This window comes from Choloepus didactylus, assembly GCF_015220235.1.
Source record: "Choloepus didactylus isolate mChoDid1 chromosome X unlocalized genomic scaffold, mChoDid1.pri SUPER_X_unloc1, whole genome shotgun sequence".
Classification (NCBI taxonomy): domain Eukaryota; kingdom Metazoa; phylum Chordata; class Mammalia; order Pilosa; family Megalonychidae; genus Choloepus; species Choloepus didactylus.
The window spans coordinates 760,904-784,150 of NW_023637621.1; the positions used below are offsets into that span (position 1 = coordinate 760,904).

The 23,247-nt window shown below is 48.2% G+C and overlaps 1 protein-coding gene across 5 annotated transcripts in view; it reads right to left on the reverse strand.

Annotated features, from left to right (window-relative positions):
* Window positions 1–19,285, reverse strand: part of P2RY8 (P2Y receptor family member 8) — a 63,234-nt gene extending 43,949 nt beyond the window's left edge. For 2 of the 5 annotated variants that reach the window (XR_005215022.1, XM_037824606.1), the window contains exon 1: window positions 18,869–19,285. The gene's annotated coding sequence lies outside the window, so the exon portion shown is untranslated. The remainder of the gene's footprint in view (window positions 1–18,868) is intronic. The other 3 variants (XM_037824608.1, XM_037824607.1, XM_037824610.1) reach the window with 2 other exon arrangements.
* Between the last annotated feature and the right edge of the window lie 3,962 nt (window positions 19,286–23,247).

Here is a 23,247-nt window from a genome sequence, read left to right on the forward strand (position 1 = left end):
TTATCTACCTACCTACCTATATACCTACCTATCCTTCCATCTGTCATCCATCCATAATCTATCCATCCATCCAACCGTCCAACTCTCTATTCATCCATCCATCCATCCATCTATCCATCCATCCACCCATCCACTGTTTATCTATGGCAGTGTTTTTCAACTAGGCATGATTGCACCACTCAGGGGGTGTTTAGTGATGTTTGGAGACATTTTTGGCTGTCCCAGCAGGGGATGGGGCGGTGCTCCTGGCATCGAGTGGGTGGAGCCCAGGGAAGCTGCTAAACACCCCACAATACCCAGGATGGCCCCACCCCAGAGAATCATCCAGCCCCAAATGCCAAAAACGCTGAAGTTGTAACACCAAGGACTAGGTCAAGCTATATTGAATTCAATACAGAATACTCTGATTTTCTAGTGACAATTGATTTTGGACATTCTATGAAAGTTTATGAAGCACTGCTGGATGGCCACCAAGATGGCAATTTTGAAGTTTGTCCAGACAATGTGAGCAGTGCAGCCCTGAGCACAGACCTGCTGAGGAGGGAGGGCCATGTGCAACTAGGGTGTGGCTGGGTGCTATGCTTGGGTTTAGACCCCAGCCCTGCTGCTCCATGTCCCATCTCAGCCTCTCATCTGCCAGGCACGGGTGCTGTGGGTGGTGACTACCTCTGCCTTGGGCAGTACGAGTGCAGGCATGGCTGCCTGTGATACACCTGCACCACACCTGTAATGCACCTGCAATGCACCTGTAACACTCCTGTTCTAGTTTGCTAATGCTGCAGAATGCAAAACACCAGAGATGGACAGGCTTTTATAAAACGGGGGTTTATTTCACTACACAGTTACAGTCTTAAGGCCACAAAGCGTCCAAGGTAACACATCAGCAATCGGGTACCTTCACCGGAGGACGGCCAGTGGTGTCCGGAAAACCTCTGTTAGCTAGGAAGGCAGCTGGCGTCTGCTCCAAAGCTCTGGCCTCAAAACGGCTTTCTCCCAGGACGTTCCTCTCTAGCAAGCTTGCACCTCTTCAAAACGTTACTCACAGCTACACTCCGTTCAGTCTCTTTGAGTCAGCATGTTTTATATGGCTCCACTGATCAAGGCCCACCCTGAATGGGTGGGGTCACACCTCCATAGGAGTATCCCACCGAAGTCACCACCCACAGCTGGGTGGGGCACATTCCAAGCAAATCTAACCAGCACCAAAACGTCTGTCCCACAAGACCACAAAGATAATGGCATTTGGGGGACACAATACATTCAGACCGGCACATTCCACCCCCTGGACCCCAAAATGACAATATCTTTCCAAATACAAAATACATTCATTCCACCACAATATCACAAAAAACTTAAATCATTTCAGTAACAAAAGTTAAGTACAAAATCCCATCAAAATCAATTACAGGCGTGGTGGGTCCTAAGGCAAAATTCTCCTTTAGCCTTGGATCTGTGGACTTAGAACAAGTTATATGCTTCCAATATACAAAGGAGGGACATTCATAGGATAAACATTCCCATTGCCATAAGGAGAAACAGTAAGGAAAACAGGGTTAACAGGACCAAAACAGTTCCTAAAACCTGCAGGACAAACTCCATTAGATTTCAAAGTCTGAGAGTCATTTACAGAACAACGTTGCATCCTTGGGGCTTGAGAGAGTGGAAGCCTAACCCTTCCTAAGGGCCTTTTCGGCAGCCCTTTCCTCTCCAAATGCTCACATGAGTGCTCCAACATACCCACACATTGGGGAGACCACCTTCTCGGCCCCACCGTCCTCAAACATCAGGGCAGCTCCCGGATTCCCTTCCATCTCCCGGGCACATGCTCAACCCCTTCAGAACAGTGTGGTGGCAGCCAGGCTCTCCCCAATTCCCTGGGAATGTGCTCCAACCTCTTTGTGACCTGAGGTGGCAAAACTCTTCCAGAGCATCGAGGCGGAAAGCCCGCCCTCAACCTCCAGGGCTAACTCACCCTTTCCATGGATGTGGGCTCCTCTGCTCTCCCAGCCCAAGACCTCCTGACTCCAGACCTCAACCTCCATGGCTCTGTCCTTGAAGAAATTTTTCCTTTAATTTTTTCCTTGTCTGTCTCCTCCAGTCCAGACCAGCAATGGCTCTGTCTATAAAGATCTCGCAAAAATTCTGTTGGCTTTGCATGAAGCACACAGGGATCAAACCCATTAGACAATAGGACTTTCCACAAATCCTTTCTGGATAATTCCATCTCCAATCTTGGCTTGTACTGAAATGGTGGCTGGGTTCCATGTTTGGTTACATCCTCATGTTGGGCTGTAGCTCCTGGGATTCCACCCCCTGGAAGCTTGTAACTTTCCAAGCCATCAGCTTCTGGTTTCTTTGAACCCAAGAGTTCAGTTCTAAGTTCATCTCTTTCTGCTCTCATTTTACTATAAGCTGCAAGGAGAAGCCAGGGTATATCCTCCACAGGTAGTCTGGAGATCTCCTCAGCTAAGTATTCCAGGTTGTCACTTTTGAATTCTTCCTTCCATCTGACACCAGGACTCAATTTTGCCAAATTCTCTGCCACTTTAAAACAAGGATCGCCTTTCTTCCAGTTTACAACAACATATTCATCATTTCTGTTCAAGGCCTCATCAGAAGTATCTTTAGAGTCCATATTTCCACAAACAGTCTCTTTAAAGCAGTTTTGGCCTTTTCTATCAAGCTCCTCCCAATTCTTCCAGAAACTCCCCATTATCCATTTAAAAAGCCATTCCAACATGTTTGGTATTTGCAAACTCAGCAGCAAGAGCACCCCACTCCTGGTACCAAAATCTGTTCTAGTTTGCTAATGCTGCAGAATGCAAAACACCAGAGATGGACAGGCTTTTATAAAACGGGGGTTTATTTCACTACACAGTTACAGTCTTAAGGCCACAAAGCGTCCAAGGTAACACATCAGCAATCGGGTACCTTCACCGGAGGACGGCCAGTGGTGTCCGGAAAACCTCTGTTAGCTAGGAAGGCAGCTGGCGTCTGCTCCAAAGCTCCGGCCTCAAAACGGCTTTCTCCCAGGACGTTCCTCTCTAGCAAGCTTGCACCTCTTCAAAACATTACTCACAGCTACACTCCGTTCAGTCTCTTTGAGTCAGCATGTTTTATATGGCTCCACTGATCAAGGCCCACCCTGAATGGGTGGGGTCACACCTCCATAGGAGTATCCCACCGAAGTCACCACCCACAGCTGGGTGGGGCACATTCCAAGCAAATCTAAACAGCACCAAAACGTCTGTCCCACAAGACCACAAAGATAATGGCATTTGGGGGACACAATACATTCAGACCGGCACAACTCCTATAGTATACCTGTATTGCAGTTGTAATGCACCTGCAATACACCTGTAATGCATCTGTAACACTCCTGTTATGTACCTGTAACACTCCTGTAACACACAAGTAATGCACCTGCAACATACCTATAATGCATGTGTGGCACACCTGTAACACACCTGTAATGCACCTGTAACACACCCACACCTGGGCATGACCTCGGTGGACGTTCCATGTGAGTGGAGATAACACCAGCTGTGCTCACATCTCTCTATCAGAGCTGAGAACAAAGAGCACACCTGTGTGCTGAAGAAGCAGCCCTCACTGTCTTCTCCCCGTCATCCTCGTGTCCTACCTGAGGACGTTGGGCATGCATGGCCCCAAGGCCCCCAACACCACATCCATGCTATGGCTAGCAGGGTTCCGTCCTGGGCCTTGGACCCCTTTCTGTAGTCAACTGTCATCACCCATGTCCTTCCTGGTTACTGCAGCTCTTCCCTATCTGGTCCTCTCCTCCACCCCATGCTGCTCTCTGCCATCATCCAGTGCAGCCATGCATACCTTTCTAGAGCACCAGGTGAGCAGGGTTCTTTGCCCTCCATGGTACGGGGTGCCCCTGCTCCTCTTGCCTTCTCCCAGCCCCTAGTGCAGTGACCATCACCCCAGATAAATGAGTAAATGACACCATGGGGGGCCCAGAGTCTAGCTAATAGTCACACATCTTGTCGAGGGTCTCCCTGGGGGGGTGACAGCATGTCCCTGTTTGCCCAGGACTGTCCACACTTTAGCCCTGAAAGTCTTGCATCCTGCCGTGCCCCTCTGTCCCAGGTAAACTGGATGGTTGGTCACCTTGCACCTGAGCAGGTAAGCAGGAATCTGCTTAATCCAGATGGTGGGTTAGGCTATGGGGCCACAATCTGTGGGGACAGGCTCCTGGTGTCTCCAGAGGTGAACTATATATAACCTAGAATTCACCATCCAAACCCCAGCAGTGACGAAGTCACAATCAGCACTGCCCTGTGGGAGGTAACCTGCCCACAAGACCACAAAGGTGTTGAAGCAGTGATGCTCTGGAATATGTTTGAAGAGTCCACCAAGCTGCCTTGCTGGCAGCCAGCCCCCGTTTCTTCCCCTCTTTCCACCTCTTACCACAGCTGGGTTCTGAGCTTGTATGGAGAGACCTCATGGACATCCCTAGCACTCACTGCCCATGGGGGCCAGTTACTTGCTTGGCTGACTATACCCCACCATGGCATATGCACCACGAACACACACCTCAGAGGAAGACGGGTCCTGGAGCCGGGGATGCGATCAAGACCCTGGGCTGTTGCTAGGTGAGGCGTGAGGAGGTTGGCCAGGTGCTTGGCATGCACACCTGGTGGACAGGTGAGAACTGTGGTGGTTGGGGCCGGGGCAGGTTGCATTTGTCAGGCATGGAGCTAGAGGCAGGGGCCAGGCAGCAGAGATCCTTGTCCTCTGAGGACAGTCCTGAGCACAGACGGCAGATGCCAACCTCCACGGGGAAGGGGTCAGTGGGGAGGGGTGCAAGAGAGACCCCCAGCCCTTGCCCCATCTTGCAAAGTCTCCCACCTCTGCCCCCGCCGTGTGCACAGACTGGGGTTCCATCCCCCAGAGCCTGAGGATGAACTGGAATAGATGAGAGGAGTTGTCTGAGCAATGTGGAAACCAATTTCAGTGGGCAAGAGGCCCTGTGGCTAATTTGTGTGTTGAGCTCTGGGCATGCAGGAGAGAGAGCCGTGGTGATCTCACGTGGGCAGACAACGGGCAGGTTAATTCTCGTGGGGAAAGTGTGACCCAAATGAGGTCCCCAAACAGCCAAATAATTGAGGCCAAAAGTTTTTGCACTGTTCCCCAGTTCTCTCTCTCTCATAGTCCCATTTTCTCTACAGCTACGGGCACCGAGGTAGACTTGGTTCAAGGTGACCACCTTGAGAACTGGAGATCCAAGCCGCAATGAAGAGCACACTTCGCTTCTGGCCCCAGGCACACAGCTCCCGATGATCCCCTATAGGCATGCTTGTTTAGAAACAGCAATGGGAGTGTTTACGGAGAACCTAGCCTTGCATGGTGAAGGCAGGCACTCGGCAACACTGTGGAGCACGATGGGTAGCTCTGGGTGGGGGTTTCAGAAACGCCCTTCCTTTGCTTCCTGTGGCTGTGACTCACAACCTACAGGGCTGGCCCTGCTGAAAACACCTCCTTGCAAAGCAGGATTTATCACCCAGTATACGGAAGTAAGAGTAGGGGCATCTGACGTTGTTTTCTTTTCTTTTTTAAAAACAAAGGTGAACTATATATAACCTAGAATTCACCATTTTTAAAGCAAACAATTCAGGGGCGTTTAGTAGATTCACAGTGATGTGCAACTGTCACCTGTATCTAGTTCCAGAACATTCTTATCACCTGCAATGAGATGGTTATTTTTAAAATTTTAAATGCAGATACCACATGCTAACATGCAGAATTGTGTAAAGATCAACATATTGGGGAGCGGGGAAGGGTGTAATTTCTGGGGCCAGTGTGCCTGGGTGTCACTTTGGGAAAATCGGTTCATCTCTGTGCCTCGGTTTCCCCACTTGTCGACAGCACCCTCTCAGAGGGCATCATGAGGTTTCCATGAGTTGAGCTGCATTAAGCTCGCACAACAAGCACCTCAGGGGCCCGGAGCTGGAAGCCTCCTTTGGGACTTAGTTTGGGATAAGGGTTCAGCATGGGACTTTCACCATTGCCACGTGATGCCTGAAATTTCCTCTGCCAGCTTGCCCGCATTGCACACCCCCCCCCACCCAGCCAGTGCCATGAGAATGGGTTTGGTTGGAGCTTCTGCTGCTAGTCTAGCAGCCCTCTAAGACTCACCTCCATGGAAATCCACCGCTGGGAGAACACCTCAGCTTCGGCCAGCCAGGCTTGGCTCCTGTAGGAGCTCCTCATGTTGAGGCCTGGGGCAAGAGGGCTTGGCAACCTCTCTGCATACCTTTACGTGTGTTTTTAGTGGTTCATTGCTCTCAGAATGTCATAGTACAAGAATAAGTAGAGTTTGAAAATATCATCACGGAAGCCAGGAAAGTGAAGGCATAATCAATTGTATGTTGAATATTAATAAGATATTTGAACTGAAGGTTATGCATTTTAATGCATCTAGTTTTCAATGTTTTGATATTTTTTTCAACAACTTTAATGTTCTGGGGAAAATTAACCATGAAAAAAAATACATAATGGGAAGGTACAATTGTGCAGGCAGTGTGGAATAGTTTTGCTGTTCCTCAAAAAGGTAAACATAAAATTACCATATGACCCAGCCATTCCCCTGCTAGGTATATTTCCAAGAGAACTGAAACCACAGACTCAAACAGATACTTGCACACTGATGTTCATAGCAGCATTATTCACAATTGCCAAAAGATGGAAGCAATCCAAGTGTCCATCAACAGATGAATGGATCAACACAATATGATATATACAGATAATAGGATATTACTCAGCCATTAAAAGGAATAAAGTTCTGAAACATGCTGCAAACTGGATGGACCTGAAAAACATTATGCTGAGTGAAAGAGGCAAGGCAAATAAAGACTAAAGCTGTATGGTTTCACTTTCATGAAATATCTAGAAATAACAAATTTGTAGAGTCAGAAAGTAGAGGGGCTGGGGGCAGGCGGAAGGGTGGGAGCTACTCTCTGGTGTGTGTGAGGGTTAATTTCATGTGTCAGTCTAGCCAGGTCAACATGTCCAGTTGCTTGGTCAAGCAAGCTCTAGCCTGATTGTTACCGTGAGGGTGTTTCACGGATTTAAATCATCAGTAAGTGGATTGCATCTACAACTGATTGCATCTACAAGCAACAAAGGAGATTGTCTTCAGCAATGAGAGATGCCTCATCCAACTGGTTGAAGGCCTTAAAAGGAGAGCTGACGATTTCAGCATCAGAAGGAAGACTTTCCATCTCTACTTCAGCCAGCTAGCTTCTGCTGGGGAATTCACCATCACCTTCATCAGAGACCCCAACTTGTGGCTTCTGTTGGGAAATTCAACTTCACCAACAAGTTCCCAACTTGCAGCCTACCCTGTGGAATTTGGACTTGCTAATCCCCTCAGTTGCATGAGCCAATACCTATAGTAAATCTCTCTTTTTTAAATTTATGATTGTATGCTCTTGTTTATATGAAGTTCCTATAATAAGCAAACTTCATAGAGACAGATAGTAGATTGTGGGTTACCAGTGACCTTGTGGCAGGAAGTGGGGGGGAGTGGAGAGTGTGGGGGAGGAGGAGTTATTGCTTTATGGGTGCAGAGTTTCTGTTTCAGGTGATGAGCAAGTCGAGGCAATGGATGTTAGCAATGGTAGCACAGTATTGCAAATAGAATTAAAGTCAATGAATTGTGAACTTGCAAGTGGTTAAAATGAGAAATTTTGTGTTGACTCTTTGGCTCTACAAGTTTTATATATATATATAATGTGAAACAACAGTTCTATTTCCCACCTCAGTTTTCCACCTGTCTTCCCAAGACATAACTAATGCAATCTGTTTCATGAGCATCTTTGGACAGAAATTTTAGAAATAAACAGGTCTCTGAATTTGTGACCTCTCCCTGTATAAATGGTAGCACATGCTACAAAGAGAAGATAACTCTTTGGGAGACTTCCTGAGTTAGCATACTTTCTCTCCATCCTTATTGCAAGTATTCAATCCATTGTTGAAGAGCACAGGTCTGTTACTTTGTACATTGCCACTCAATTTTGCTTGTCTGGTGTATCCTTGTGATTCAATTAAGCACGAGCACTTTTGGCAGTAAAACACAGAAGGGCTATTGTGTCTTTCTTAGGTGCTTCATTTCAAGAGGCACCTCGTGTTAGTCTGTATTCTTGTTGGTAAAGTGAAATTTGAGCACTTGGTTAACGTGGAGATCAATAGGTTCCTTCATCACAAAGTTACCAGTTTTCACTTGTAATTAATAAGTAATCCATGGGTAGAATTCTTTAAGACAATATGTATCTTGTCCTTCGTAAGACATTCACTTTGAGATTTTTACATACACTGATGATTTTTGCCGGAATCAGTCATTACTGTGATGATTAAAAAATGATATATATTCATTTTATTTTTACTGTCCTCAGCTCTGCTGAACTCTGGATCTGGGCTGGGTGAGTGGCACTGTTGAGTGCGTGCCTCTTGGACTCGTCTCCGCCTCCTGAAGTCTTGCTTACCATTTCCAGAAAGCTCAACTTGCTTTCTCAGAGGAAGTGTGCATTCCCATGTAGAGTGAGGAAGAGTTGGGGCTCAGGATGATGCTCTCAGATACCCTGAACTAGTTTCTGTGCCCCCTCATTCTGGTTCCAGAGAAATAAAACAGTTGCTAGTGAGGTTGGTGATATTTTGTGTTGCTTCCATGCCTTGAACTCTCTCATCTCAGAGATTGTGTCCCTTGTCTTGTATTTATTCAAAGATCTCACCAGGTTCTCTTTTTCTCTGGACAAGGAATCTAGATCTTTGGTTTTGAAACCAAATTTGGACTCTTGACTCTGGAACCCCAATTCTTTAGCAAGTCATTCTCTGGCATTGATCCCAGGGTCAGGGTTGTTCTCGAACACCTTGATGAGGGTGTATAATCGGGGAGAGCTACAGGAAGGATGTCACTGTCTGGCTTCTCTATCTTGAATCTCTGCAGAGGAGTCTTGCCTGTGGCTTGGCTTGATTCTAAGGCCTGCTCTGTTTCTGCTCTTCTCCGGAACAAGTAGCTCTTCAATTCTGAAACCAAATCTGGATTCTAGACTCTTCAGTGTTAATTTCTAAAGCAAGTTTTTGCTTGATAGCATAATCCAGATAAGGTTTTTGGTTGAAAGTGTCAATGAGGATTTTCAACTGATCCACTGTGAATTTGATGTGTCTGTGCCTTGGATTGTAGTGATGATCTTGTTTGTGGAGCTGTCCTGGGCCATGTTGAAAAGGATTCCTGGTTGTTCAAACATGTGACTAGAGGAGTATGTGGCAAATCTCTTTATATATATATATATAGATTCTTTGAGACAATATATATCTTGTTTATCATAAGACATTCACATTATTGGTAGCATATAATATTTCTCTTTTTGTGCCTGGCTTATTTCACTCAGCATTATGTCTTCAAGTTTCACCCATGTTGTCACATGTTTCAAGACATTGTTCCTTCTTGCAGCCATGTAGCATTCCATCGTGTGTATATAACACATTTTATTTATCCACTCATCTGTTGAAGGACATTTGGGTTGTTTCCATCTCTTGGAAATTGTGAATAATGCTGCTATGAACATTGGCGTGCAGATATCTGTTCATGTCACTGCTTTCAGATCTTCTGGGCATATACCGAGAAGTGCAATCGCTGGATCGAAGGGTAACTCTATATCTAGTTTTCTAAGGAACTGCCAGATGGACTTCCAGAGTACAAATGCTGGAGAGGATGTGGAGAAATTGGAACTCTTATTCATCATTGGTGGGACTGTATAATGTTAATAAACTTCTGAAATTTTTAAATAAAAAGCCCGTAGACATCCATTGTCAAAAGGACAATTAGACATGGATGAAAAGAAATGAGCTATAAAGCCGTGAAAGACATGGAGGAATCTGAAATACATCTTGCAAAGTAAAGAAGCCAGTCTGAAAGGCTACATATTATATGATTCCAAATATATGAGATTCTGGAAAAAGCATACTTATGGAGACAGAAAAATTTCAGTGGTTGCCAGAGGTCCTCGGGGAAGGGAGGAGGGACAAACAGATGGAATAAAGGCCATTTTTAGGCCAGTGAAACTATTCTGTAAGATTCTGTAATGAATGGCTACATGAAATTATGCAATTGTCAAAACTCATAGAACTGTAACACAGAGTCAGCCCTAATGCAAGCTATGGACTTTAGTAATAACAGTGTATCGATGTTGGCCCATCAATTGTTACAAATGTCCCATGCTAATGCAAAAATGTTAATAATAGGGAAAACTGTGTGTGAGAGGGTGTGTGTGGGAACTCTGTACTTCCTGCATGATGTTTCTGTAAACCTAAAGCTGCTTTAATAAAAATAAGGAAATAAAATACTGCACTGAAATAGTCTTAATGTTGATGACTGAGCTTTTTGTGCTCTTGGGTTCTGTGCCTGAGACGAGCACTTTGCTTTCCTCACCCTAGTCCTGACCCTGCTCGATTTCCTCACTGGCACCACGGTGATAGAAAACTTAGTCTTGCAGGGTTGTGATGAGGGCCCAGTGATATCCCAGGAGAGCATTCAGCAGAACCCCTTTGCACACAGTAGGAATGCCACACATGCTAGGTGTCCTACCCCCTTCCTTCTGCACAGAGAGGATGAGGCTGGGCCAATGCAGATGCTCAAGAAAGCAGTGGACATGGGCCAGCTCCCCTCCCCTGTAGCCTTGCAGCAGGGCGCCATGACCCAGAGAGGGACTTGGGGTGCTCAGCACCCCCTCCTTCCTTTCACCTACCCACCCATCCATACACCCATCCACTCATCCATTAACTTACCCATGCCCCTACCCCATCCATCCATCCATCCATCCATCCATCCATTCATCCACCCATCCAGCCATCCATCCTTCCTCCTACCCACCTACCTACCAATGCATCCACCCATCTATCCATCCACCCACTTATTCATCCTTCCTTCTACCCCCCCCCCAGCCACCAGTCCATCTCTCCATCCACACATCCACCCACCCATCTAGACATCCAACCACTTGTATATCCATAAGTCCATCCATCAACCCAACCACATACCCATCTACCCATCCATGAACCTAACCATGTACCCACCCATCTATCCATCCATCCATCCATTCATCCATCCATCCATCCATCCATCCAACAGTTATTGAGACACTGGTCATTTCTTCTGCTCTGAAATTTACAAGATCACAACTAGTAAAGGAACCCTGTGTGTTTGCTCACCATGGCCCATGACTGAGAGGTTACCAGAACGCTTCCAACCCCAGGACAGGCTGGGGAGCCTGCAGATCCTGGATGGCGCCCATGGTAGTGGGTAGAACTTGTGATTGACATGAGGGTGCCCCAGACTGGCCCCAGCCCCTCCACTGACTAAATGGCCCCTCAGAGGCCCCCTGACCATTTTGAGCCTCAGTTTCCTTATCTTTAAAGTGACACATTTTGCAGAGAAGCTGTTTGCAACACACCCACCTTGAGGGCTGGCTGAGGAACAACAAAGCACTGTGTATAAAACTACTCCTGAGTGTAAATTACTGAGCAGGTTGGTGAGTGCTTTGAGGGTCACTCCCCACCCTGTTGCATAGACAAGTACTTGCAGACCTCTAGTCTCACCACCGAGCATCAGGAGCTGCTGCCTGCCCAGTATTTGAACTCAAAGCCTGGCAATCATGTTTTTAAAAATATTTTATTGTGATTTTATAATAAAAAAATTTATAATAAAATTTGTCATTTTAACCATTCTAAGTGTAGAATTCAGTGGTGTCAATTACATTCAAAATGTTGTGCCACCATTATCACCATCCATTACCAAACTTTTTCATCACCCCAAACAGAACCTCCATACCCACTAAGCAAAAGCTCCCAATTGTGATACCACAAGCTCTGCTTTTTCCAATAGAAAGGCCCACCTGATTTGGGGCTACAAAGGAGAAACTTGTCTCTCAGTGTGAAGGACATTTATTGCAAGTGCACTATGCTGGTTTGGATGTGTTATGTCCCCTCAAATGCCATGTTCTTTGGTGCAATCTTGTGGGGGGCAGATGTATTAGTGTTGATTAGGTTGGAATCTTAGGATTAAGTTGTTTCCATGGAGATGTGACCCATCCAACTGTAGGTGGTAATTCTGATTGGATTATTTCCATGGAGGTGTGGTCTTGCCCATTTAGAAACCTTGGCACGGACCCAGACACTGGCAGGTTTAGCTCAGAGATGCTTGGAGTACAGAACCCTGACGCTGGCTGCAGCTTAGAGGGACATTTTGAAGACACCCATTGAAAGCTGGCATTTTGGAGAATGCCATTTTGAAACACAACCTGGGAGCAAGCAGACACCAGCCACATGCCTTCTCAGCTAACACTTTATGGCCTTGAGACTGTAACTTTGTAACCAAATAAACCCCCTTTATAAAAGCCAATCCATTTCTGGTGTTTTGCAAAACAGCAGCATTAGCAAACTGGAACATGGACAGACCAGGAACTAGAGGAATCTTCCCCAAAACAGTTCAAAGTGAGGATGTGAGTAAGGGTTTTTAGAGGTAGAAGAAGGGGTCACTGGTTAAAATTAAACTAAGACATTGTATCTTAAACATTTTTAGTCTTTGGTGTTATTAGGTGTTTTTTTCTTGATTTTTTTGGTCATTTCTTGCTTTTCTCAGGGTTACTTCTTTTATGTAGAACTTGATGATATTAAGCAATTAGCCATGGGGATTTTCTTCTTTCTCTTGGTGTCCTATAGTCTGGGGCAATATGTTATTTGCTTCTTGTAGCAACTTAAAACAGGATTTTAGTTAGGGTTGGCAAAGGAATGCCATGCACAAAGAAGAGACTATTATTTAAAGATACTAGACCATTGCCATGGTTATCATTTTTAGCTGCTTACTTTTCTGTAAGCTTTTTTAAACTGACAATTGCCCCATTCCTTCAGCCCCTGGTAACCTGTAATCTTTCCATCCCTGTCAATTCCTTATTTTAGATTTTTTTTTATATGTGTGGAATCATATAATATTTGTTCCTTTTGTGTATGGCTTATTTCACTTAACATAAAGTGTTCAGGTTTCATCTACATTTTGCCTGTATCAGGACTTCATTCCTCTTCATGTCTGAGTAATATTCTATTGAATGGTATGGTGGTTTGGAGCTATATGTACCCCAGAAAAACATGTTCTTAAACTTAATCCATTCCTGTGGGTCTGAACCCATTGTAAGTAGATATTTTGATGGGGTTACTTCAGTTAGGGTGTGGCCCAGCCCAGTCAGGTCTTAATCAAAGCTGAACATCAATGGAACCAGGAAGAGAATGGAGAAGCTGGGAGAGGCCGCCATATGCATTGCTACGTGACAGAGGAGCCCAGGACCAAGGATGGCCGGCAGCTAGCCCCAGAACATCAGTCTTCTGGAAGAAAGCCTTGCCTTTGTGACACCTTGATTTTGGACTCCTCCTACCTCAAAACTATGAGTCAATAAATTTCCATTGTTTAAGCCAACCCATTGCTTTATCAACCAGAAAATTAAAACATGGATAGACCACATTTTATTTATCCATTCTTCTGTTGATGGACGGTAGAGTTTCTTCCACCTTTTGGCTTTTGGAAAGATGCTGCTATGAACATTGGTGTGAAAATATCTCTTCAAGTCCTTGTTTCAAATTCTTTGGGGCATAAACCTAGGAGTGGCGTTGCCAGAGCTTATGGTAATTCTATGTTTAACTTTCTGAAGAACCTCCAAACTGTTCTCCATGATGGCTGCACCACGCACTCACCTTTAAAGAACATCTTTTCAAACATCTTTAACTGCTCACGTGAAGACCCAAGAAACCACTGCTCACAAGGAGAGGTCTCCAGTCTTTGGATTAGAAGGAGCTTTGTAGAAAGTTAGAGCCTTGGGGTTATTGGCCAATGCCCCGGAGTTGACAAGGAGGCTGGATTGAGATGTTGGAGTGACCACATCCTGCAGCAGCAGAGGTGGGGCTGTGCCGTGCTGGGGAGCCACACCGGGGCCATGCTGGGGAGCTGGGGCCACACTGGGGGCCGTGCCAGGGAGCTGGGGCTGTGCCAGAGAACCATGTCTCCTTAACCCGCCTCATTGTTTCTCCCTGCACAGTAGAGTGCTCGTCAGATCTCTCCTTGTGGGTCCCTTTTTGTTGTTATTTGCCCAAGCCAGGACTTAGCTCCCCATCAGGAAAACATGCACCATGAGGATGTTGCATAAACCCTGCAGGGACCTCGGAGTTCAGAAGGTGGAGGAGAAAACCCTAAAATCCTAGCATGTCTCCCCGCAGATCCTGACTGTGGAGAGAAGGATTTCCTACTCTATACACCTTTTCTCTGTGTCTTTTGCATTTTTAATTATTTTATTATAAAAGCAAAGGCCTTACAGCATGCTGGAAGTGAGAAATGGGGAGAAGAGACCCCTAATTTCCAGAGCTATTTTCTTCTCTTCTTGAGACATGAGAGAGGTGAGGCTATTGGGGAAATGCTGCTATGGACAACCCATTCCTCAATCCTTCTCTTCCTCTGACCCAGGAGTTCCCAAAAGGGAGGCAGTGCCCCCTCCCCAGGAGAGACTGGGCCATGTCTGGAGATAGTTTTGGTTGTCTCATTAGGAAGGTGTGGGGGATGTTACCGGCACATAGTGAATGGAGGTCAGGGATGCTGCTAAACATCCTATAATGCACGGGGCAGCTTCACCACAAGGGACAACCTGGCTCCAACAGTCGGTTGTGCTGAGGTGGGAAACCTTGTTTAGCACAAGGACTCTGTCTGTCTGTCTGTCTGTCTATCTATCTATCTATTCATCTACCCCCTATATCTCTCCATCTATCATCTGTCTATCCATCTATCATCTCTCCATCCATTTTCTAATCTCTGTATATCATCTATTTATCTACCGTCTATCTATTAATCTATCATCTATCACTCATTATCTATTAATCTGTTATCCATATCTATCTAATCAATCTTCACCATCTATATGCATCTTATCTCCATCCTTTATCTGCTTATTATTTGTCATCTATGCATCTATCATCTTTCAATTATCATCTAGCTAATGTATCATCTATCATCTATTTCTGTCATCTATCTATCCATCTATCTGTCGTCTCTCTATATCATCTATCTCTCAACTCTATCTTTTATCTGTGTATCATCTACCTGTGTCTACCATTTGTCTCATCTATATCTTTCCATCCATCATCTATCTATCTGTCTGTCTATCTACATCTGTCTCTATCATCTATCTAATCAATTATCATCATCTGTATGTCTCTTATTTCTATTCTTTACCTGCTTTCATCTGTCATCTATGTATCTATCATCTATCAATCATCACCATCATATATTTAATCTTTCATCTATTTTCTATCTATCATCAATCTATATCTATGTATTGATTACCTGTCTATCTATCATCTATCCATCTAATCTATCTGTCTTTTTTCTATCTATTGTCGTCTTCTCTATCTCATCTATCTATCACAGTGGTTCACAACCAAGGATGATTTTGCCCCGCAGGGGACAGACACTTGGCAGTGTCTGAAGACATTCTTTGTTTTCACAACTGGAACAGGCAGGTACTACTGACATCCGGTGGGTGGATCCCAGGGATGCTGCTTGACATCCTACAGTGCACAGGATGCCCCACCACAGAGAATCATTCAGCCCCAAATATCAACAGTGCCAAGTTGGAAAACCTGCCCCAAGTTCCCCTCTTGCCCCTCTCTTCCTGCACTCCACTCTCTGCATTAGAGATCCCATCCCTCAGGCCTTCCCTCCATAAGCAATGCCAGGTCTCCTCTCTGCCCCTTGATTTGCTCACCACCCTAGGTCTGGGCTCTCGGCTTGTGGTCCTCCCTGGACGTCGGATCATCCCCGTGGCTCCACACTCACCCTCTTAAACAAGCCCTGCTCAGCCCAGTCCCCCCAATCCAGCCTCCCTGCCTCAGTCTGTCTCACCCTGCATTCTGGCCATTGAGTCACCCTGGACTTGTGCTCCTCATATTCAAATGTGATCAGTGGGCGAATCAGATTCCACCTGTACAACGTCATTCAACTCAGGCCATGGGGCACCCTGTCACAGTGCCCCCTGGTCACCTCCCTCAGCCCTCACTGATTTCTGTGTTCCTTGCCCCTGTCTTCAGGGCATCCCCACACTGAAGCACAGCTCCGGTAGCATCATTTGCCCATTAGAAGCTCCCACAGCTTCCCTGAACATGATGATGAATTCACAAGCTCCTCACTGCAGGCTTCCTTGCTCCCTGTCTTCTCCACAATCCTTCCAGCTGGAAGGCACACCTATCCTCTCCAAAAACCTGCCTTCTCCATGCTGTGTCCCCATTCACGACTTCCTCTGCCGTGGTCCTGGAAAGCGTCACCTTCACCATTGTTTTAGTTTGCTAATGCTGCAGAATGCAAAACACCAGAGATGGATAGGCTTTTATAAAACGGGGGTTTATTTCACTACACGATTACAGTCTTAAGGCCACAAAGCGTCCAAGGTAACACATCAGCAATCGGGTACTTTCACCGGAGGATGGCCAATGGCGTCCGGAAAACCTCTGCTAGCTAGGAAGGCAGCCGGCATCTGCTCCAAAGCTCCGGCCTCAAAACGGCTTTCTCCCAGGACTTTCCTTTCTAGCAAGCTTGCTTCTCTTCAAAACATCACTCCCAGCTACACTCTCTTTCCTCTCTTTGAGTCAGCTCATTTATATAGCTCCACTGATCAAGGCCCACCCTGAATGGGCGGGGCCACGCCTCCATGGGAACATCTCATCAGAATCATCTCCCACAGCTGGGTGGGGCACATTCCAAGCAACTCCAACCAGCACCAAAAATGTCTGCCCCACAAAACTACAAAGACAATGGCATTTGGGGGGCACAATACATTCAAACTGGCACAACCATGAAGCCCTCCGGGGTTCCTTCCCACCCTTAAACCTCATGGCTTGAAGCCTGCAGTTGCACTCGTTGTGACATGGGGTAATTTTGTCTAACGCTCTCATCAACACAAGACAAGGAAAAGCCCTGGGGGACTGGTTAAGCCACAGATTCTGGAGGCTGAAGTTCTGGGTTCAAGACTCCTAACAAGACCTGTGTCCCTAGGCGAGGTCCTTAGCCTCTGTGAATCTCGGCTTTTCCATCTGTAAAGTGGAGGTGACAGTCACATGGTTAGGACAGAATGAGGTGATACATCAGGGCATGTGTCTGGGTATACAGCCAGTGCACAAGTGTTGACTCACAGCCTGTTTTCCAACAAACACTTCCTCCCTGTGACACAGCACTTGTTTTACAGTCACAGAATCCGAAACTTGGAGAGCACAAGCTTCTGGCCTGAGATGAGCCAGCCCTGGGGGTCAGCACAGAGAATGGAACCCAAGCCCACCAGCCCTTCTATGGTCCTTCCTGCTGGCCACAGTGGGACAAGGGCACAAAGACAGTGGGTGCCACCCTTGGGACTTTCTGCACTCGTAGACAGAAGTTTGTGTTGGAAGTCACCAGCTCCTTCCAAAGCTGCTGCTCCCTCCCAATGAACATGGACATGGTGTCCATCTGTCCATCCATTCCTGGAGGATGTGGACACAGATGCAGGGACGTCGCTGGGGAAGCACAGTGAGGCATCTCTCTGTGCTAATGTGCAGGGCTGCCCATCCCCCACAGTGCTGCTTGGCCCTGGGGTGGGGTCTTTACCTGGCAGAGGAAGAGGAGGGTGCTGCCAGGTGGGTGTTTTGCCTCCTGACCCTCTGCATGTCTCTCTGTCTGTCCCTCCTCCCTCTGCGTGTCCGTCTGTCTGTCCCTCCTCCTTCTGTGTGTCCCTCTGTCTGCCTTCCCTCTGTGTGCCCTTCTGTCTGCCCTCCTCCTCTGTCTCTATGTCTCTCCTCCCACGGTCCCTGTGCTGCCAAGCACAGGCTGTTGCAGACGACCTCTGGGTGGACGTTCTCATGCTTTGCAAACACTGACTTGGTGCCCACGTGCGTCTCCTCCTCACTGCTCCCCACAGTCCCTGCCCCACGTGTCCTCTCAGGGCAAGGACTCTGGGATTCAGGGGGCCTTGAGTGATCTCTCCAAGTACCCTGGAACTCACCCGCCTTTCTCTCAGCAAATGCCCAAATGAAAATAACATTTTTCAATGTGGAAAATGTTTAAAGTGAAAAAAGCAGATCCTAAAAGTACCCAGTCACATGTGCCAGCTCAACAGAGAAAATGCACATATTGGTCGACTTCTCAACAGATGGCGAGAAACACGGGGGTTCTGGCCGGGCAGAGATTTAGCCCCAATTTGCAGCTTCCCCCTTAGCAACATCCCCAGAGTTTAGCTTCTGACTACACATGTGACAGACTTGACAAACACAAGGAAAACCCCTTCTGTGTTTGGGAAGACAAAACACAACGCTTGGTTTCCCCTCTTCCATGTGCCCAAACTACTACAGACAGCCTCTGCTCATAACCTGGAGGTCCCGGGCCAGCAGCCCACCCCACGGGGTCACCTTTTCTCAAGACCCTTCCCAAGATATGAAATATGATAAGCTCAGATATCTACATGAGCCGGTGCAAACTGGGTACGGCAGAGGTCTCGAGGCTGTCACCAGCTGCTTTCACTGTGAAAGTCCCCTCCCCTCTCACTTTCCAGCCCGTTAATCCCTGGGGAGCGTTTAAAGCAGTGCATCTTTGCCAGCTGGGGCTTTTGGGCATTGCTGCTAAGGGGCTCTGCAAAGCATTCAAATCTTTTTGCCTGCACGGCCCAGAAGAGAACACAGCCTAGACCCTCCTTCACACCGTCCACACACTTGTCCCCTCCACGCCCGTCCCATGGCCCCTCTCTTATCCCTTGACCATGCACGCGAGAAAAGCAACAGTGCTCACCTGAAGCAGCTGCAACAGGCTCGAGAATGTCAGGGTGACGGGCTCAGAAAACACCGCTGACGGCTGCTCCCCAGATGCGGACTTGGGAAGCCACGGGCTGTTTTGCAAGCCCCGGCGCTCCGCCGCGCTTCTCCGTCAGCCCCGCGTCAGCAGGCGGGTGCTGTCGAGGCGGCCGCGGCACCCCTCAGCCCTCTGCAGACGCAGCATCGTGCCGTCCCCTCCAAATGCAAATGCAGCGTCCCCCCGTGAGCAGGCAACTGTAGTGCGGACGCCCAGTCTAGGTGCAGAGGAAGCCTATTTTGAAATTTCCTGTTTAACCGCCTCTCTGGTGGAAGGCAGACCCACTGGAGCTCGCCATGCAGCGGCTTTAACCGCCTGCAGCTCCCGCCTCCCCGTTGCCGTTTGCCGGGGAGCCCTGCCTGGGGCGTCACCCGCAGCCCGAGCCCTCAGAGCTGGTTTCTGGAGGATGTGGGCGTGTCGGGGCTCCTAGGTGTGCTTTCCCCTTACAGAAAACCGTTAGAGCCAGGGAGGCAGGAAGAGCCGTTTCGCTGATTTTAAAGGATGTGCTGAACTGACGTTGCATTCCCAGACGGAACAAATTCCTGTTTTATTTTTAAATAAAAAAAGAGGAAAATATGCGAACAGAACTTATTTCCCTCTAGAATTCAGAACTGTACAGGCCGTGCCATGTTGCGGTATGTGGCAGGAATGTGACATGCTGAACGGCTCAGAAAAGCAAATATCCATTCACCAAGAAGCCCCCCATGGATATTGGGGTGCTGTCTCACCTCCCACAAGGAGTTTCAGGGTGCACCCCGGGCCATGCATGTTTCAGGAGAACAAGCAGTGTGTAGTCTCAGAAGCTCATGGTTACACTAGTGGAGACGGAATCCCCCACAGGAACCTAGACGCACACAGAAGTTAACACACTAATGTCACCGAAACTTGTCCTTTCAGGGAGAAGAGTGCCATTACCAGAAAGATTCCTTGGAGAGTCAGGTTTGACCCTTTGGTGCCTGTGACTGTGCACAAGTGTTTAGTGCAAAGAGCAGGACACTCTTCCCTGGGGATGAGAAGCCTTTTCTAACCTGCCAAGCAAAGGTTGTGAACCTCTGAGAGCCTCCAAGTCGGCAAAATGAGTGGAAAGAATGAAAACATTCAGACTCCTACCCCGGGGTTTACCAGAGGCAGACGTGCTGCAGCAATGCTGGGGATGTGGCGTCCTTGTGTTTTTAGAGTCTTTGCAGCCAAGGGAAGGGGAGATGCTGGGCATGGATGGTGATGCTTGTCTGAAGGAGAGGTGGTGATGGGCTCTGAGCAGAATTCTCTGCATCCTATGATTCTTGATGATCTTTGGACCCAGGAAGCCAAGTTTTAAGGGTGAGCCAGGTGGGCACATCCAGGACAGCCCAGGACTCTGCTCTGTGCCATAATGCACTGGGACAGGCACCCCTGGGGCTAGGGAAAATAATTCCCAATGAGCAATTATGAAACCTCAACATGAACCGAGAGCCCTTCCTGCAATTGTCTTTTAAGTGCCAGGCTTGGCATTTGTCCTCACAAGACACACACATAACGTGCTCTCCTGGGGCCGACTTGCTCTCCTTGGATTAGGAGGGTTGGCCAGACCTTCCACTTGGAAATTGCTGACTCATGTCCAAAGGTTCATTTTGGAAAAGCCTGGCATGGGGGGCCTTCACAGCGGCTTAGGGGCTGTTGAGCTGACAGGGTGCTGGGAGGGATGTGGCATGGTCCCCGCCAGGCCATGGGGGTGGGAAGGGAGCCTGCAAGCTTGGGTTACAATGGCTCAGAAATGCACAGGTGAGGCAATGAGGTAGATGGGGCAGACAGATGAGAGCAGAGCCGTGTGCTTCTGGGGCTCCCCCCACCCCACATGAGGCCCGTCCCCAGCTCTGCTCACAGAGAAAGCCCCAGACCTCAACCCTGTGCTGGAACGTGGGTGCAGCTGGGTCCTGATCTGGCCAGCTCTGGGGGCCCCTGATCCTGCCCCCCCCACCCCATCCTGATCTCAAAGTCCAGACACGCCAGGACACCCACCCGAGAAGGAGGCTCTGACTCCTTTGGATCTGGTCTGATCTTCCTCTGTGGACTGGCCCAAGCCCCCAGCTGGGACCTCAACCAGAGGAGCTGGGGCTTGCACTGAGAAAACATCAGTGGTCAGGAGCCCAGAAAGCAAATATCCACTAGAGGGGAACACAGGACCCCATGAGAGGGACATCCCTACAGAAGGGACAGCAGGACCCCAGGACCGGGATGTCCCTATGGAAGGGTGAGTGGGACCTCAGGAGAGGGATGTTCTATGGAAGGGACAGTAGGACCCCATGGTAGGGGGGTGTCCCTACAGAAGGGACAGCAAAACCCCAGGAGGGGGACATCTCTATGGAAGGTACAGCAGGACCCCAAGGGGGAGATATCCTATAGAAGGGACAGCAGGACCCCACAGTGGGAGGATGTCCCTACAGAAGGGACAGTGGGACCCAAGGACAGTGAAGTCCCTATGGAAAGGATAGCAGGATTCTACAGTAGGGGGACATCCCTATGGAAGGGACAGTGGGCCCCCACAGTGGGAGGATGTCCCTACAGAAGGGGCAGTGGAACTCAGAAGGGGAACATCCCTACAGAAGGGACAGTGGGACCCTACAGGGGGGACATTCCTATGGAAGGGACAGCAGGACCCCATGGTGGGGGACATCCCTATTGAAGGCTGAGTCAACACTTGAACGATTCTGAGAAACAGAACCTGAAGGCAATTAGAGAAGACTGGAGCTAGACCCCATAGCACGTATGAGGCATAGGATTTTGGTGTTTCTTTTTAGGCAGCTGCATCTCTTTTAGGATTAGCTGCTGCAGGACTCCCTGCAGCTCTCTGGGCTTCAGTTTCCTCACCTCTAACATGAAGAAGTGGGACTAACTGACACCTTGTCCCCTTGCTTCTCCAGTGGGGCCTGGCATGGGCTGCCGATGATCACACACACCCCACCAAGAGTTAAGTGCGAAGAGGTGGTTGTGGAAGCTCTCGTCAGGGTCAGTCTGTAATTATCGGGATTCTCTTATACCAGATGCACCCCAGAACCCCATAGGGGGCCCTGATTTTTTAGTGGGTTGTGGCCCCTGAGCAGGGCTGGGCAAACTTCTCCTATAAAGTTCCAGAGAGCAAATATTTGAAGCTCTGTGCACCAAATATTCTCCATTGAGACATCTCAACTCTGCCATGGACAGTAGGAAAGAGTGTGTGCATCCTGTGTGCCAATAAAGCTTTATTTACACAAGCAGGCAGGGGGCCAGGGTTTTCCAAGCTCTACTGTCTACACGTGGTTGCCTTGTTGGGGGATGTCAGGCTCAGAAGCAGCGAGGTGGGGTCTACAGACCATGAGGTTTATCAATCCCAGGAAGTTGTGGGTGTGCATTGCAGGGAATTGGACTCGTGGTCCTCAGTGGTTTCCAGGGTGTGCCCAGCCCCCAAAAGTTCAAACTCACCACTGTGGAGGTCGGCTGTGCTCTAGCCAACTGGGGCGGCTGGGTCAGGGCTGTTTGGGCATGTTCTCAGGACAGGGGGAGGGAAACAGGATGTCCCAAGGACCTGAGGGAGGTTGGAGCCTCAAAACCTGGAAGGAGTAATGGAAATCTGGCAGGTTCCCAAGAAGGAAAGGACCAGAAGACCAAAATAGCAATCCCAGGTGGCCTGAGGCTGCCTGAGATTGGGGTCTGAGTGCTTCCAGGGAGGCCCTTTTAGGTCTGCTGTGCATTGGTGGGTTCCAGAGCTGTTAACCCAAAGGGTGGAGAGAGAGAGATGACGGCAGGCGGTGGCTGGGGCCTGGCTGAGTCAGTGCCATCGTTTCCTGGGTGTGACAAACACCTTCCATGGGGAGTGGGGGAAGAGAGCCCTGCAGCCCCCTGCCAGCCAGCCCTCTCCTTCCTCCAGGGAGACAGAGCTTGGGGTTGGGCAGGGCGTTTACTGGGGTAAGGGGTCCCCTCGGCAGACTGAGGGGCTGGAAGCTTGTCTGTCCAAGCCAATGGGTTAAATGTCATTCTACTAGCAGAAGCTGGGGTATGTATGTGTCGGGAGTTAAAGGGAAGCTGTTCGGGTTTGCTAGAGCTGCCAAAATGCAAAATACCAGAAATGGATTGGCTTTTATAAAGGGGATTTTATTTGGTTGCAAATTTACAGTCTTAAGGCCATAAAAGTGTCCACACTAAGGCATCAACAAGAGGACACCTTCACTGAAGAAAGGCTGATGGTGTCTTGAACACCTCTGTCAGCTGCGAAGGCACGTGGCTAGTATCTTCTTCCTTTTCTCCTAGGTTGTGTTTCAAAACGGCTTTCTCCAAAATGTCTCTGGGCTTCTGTCTCTCTTAGC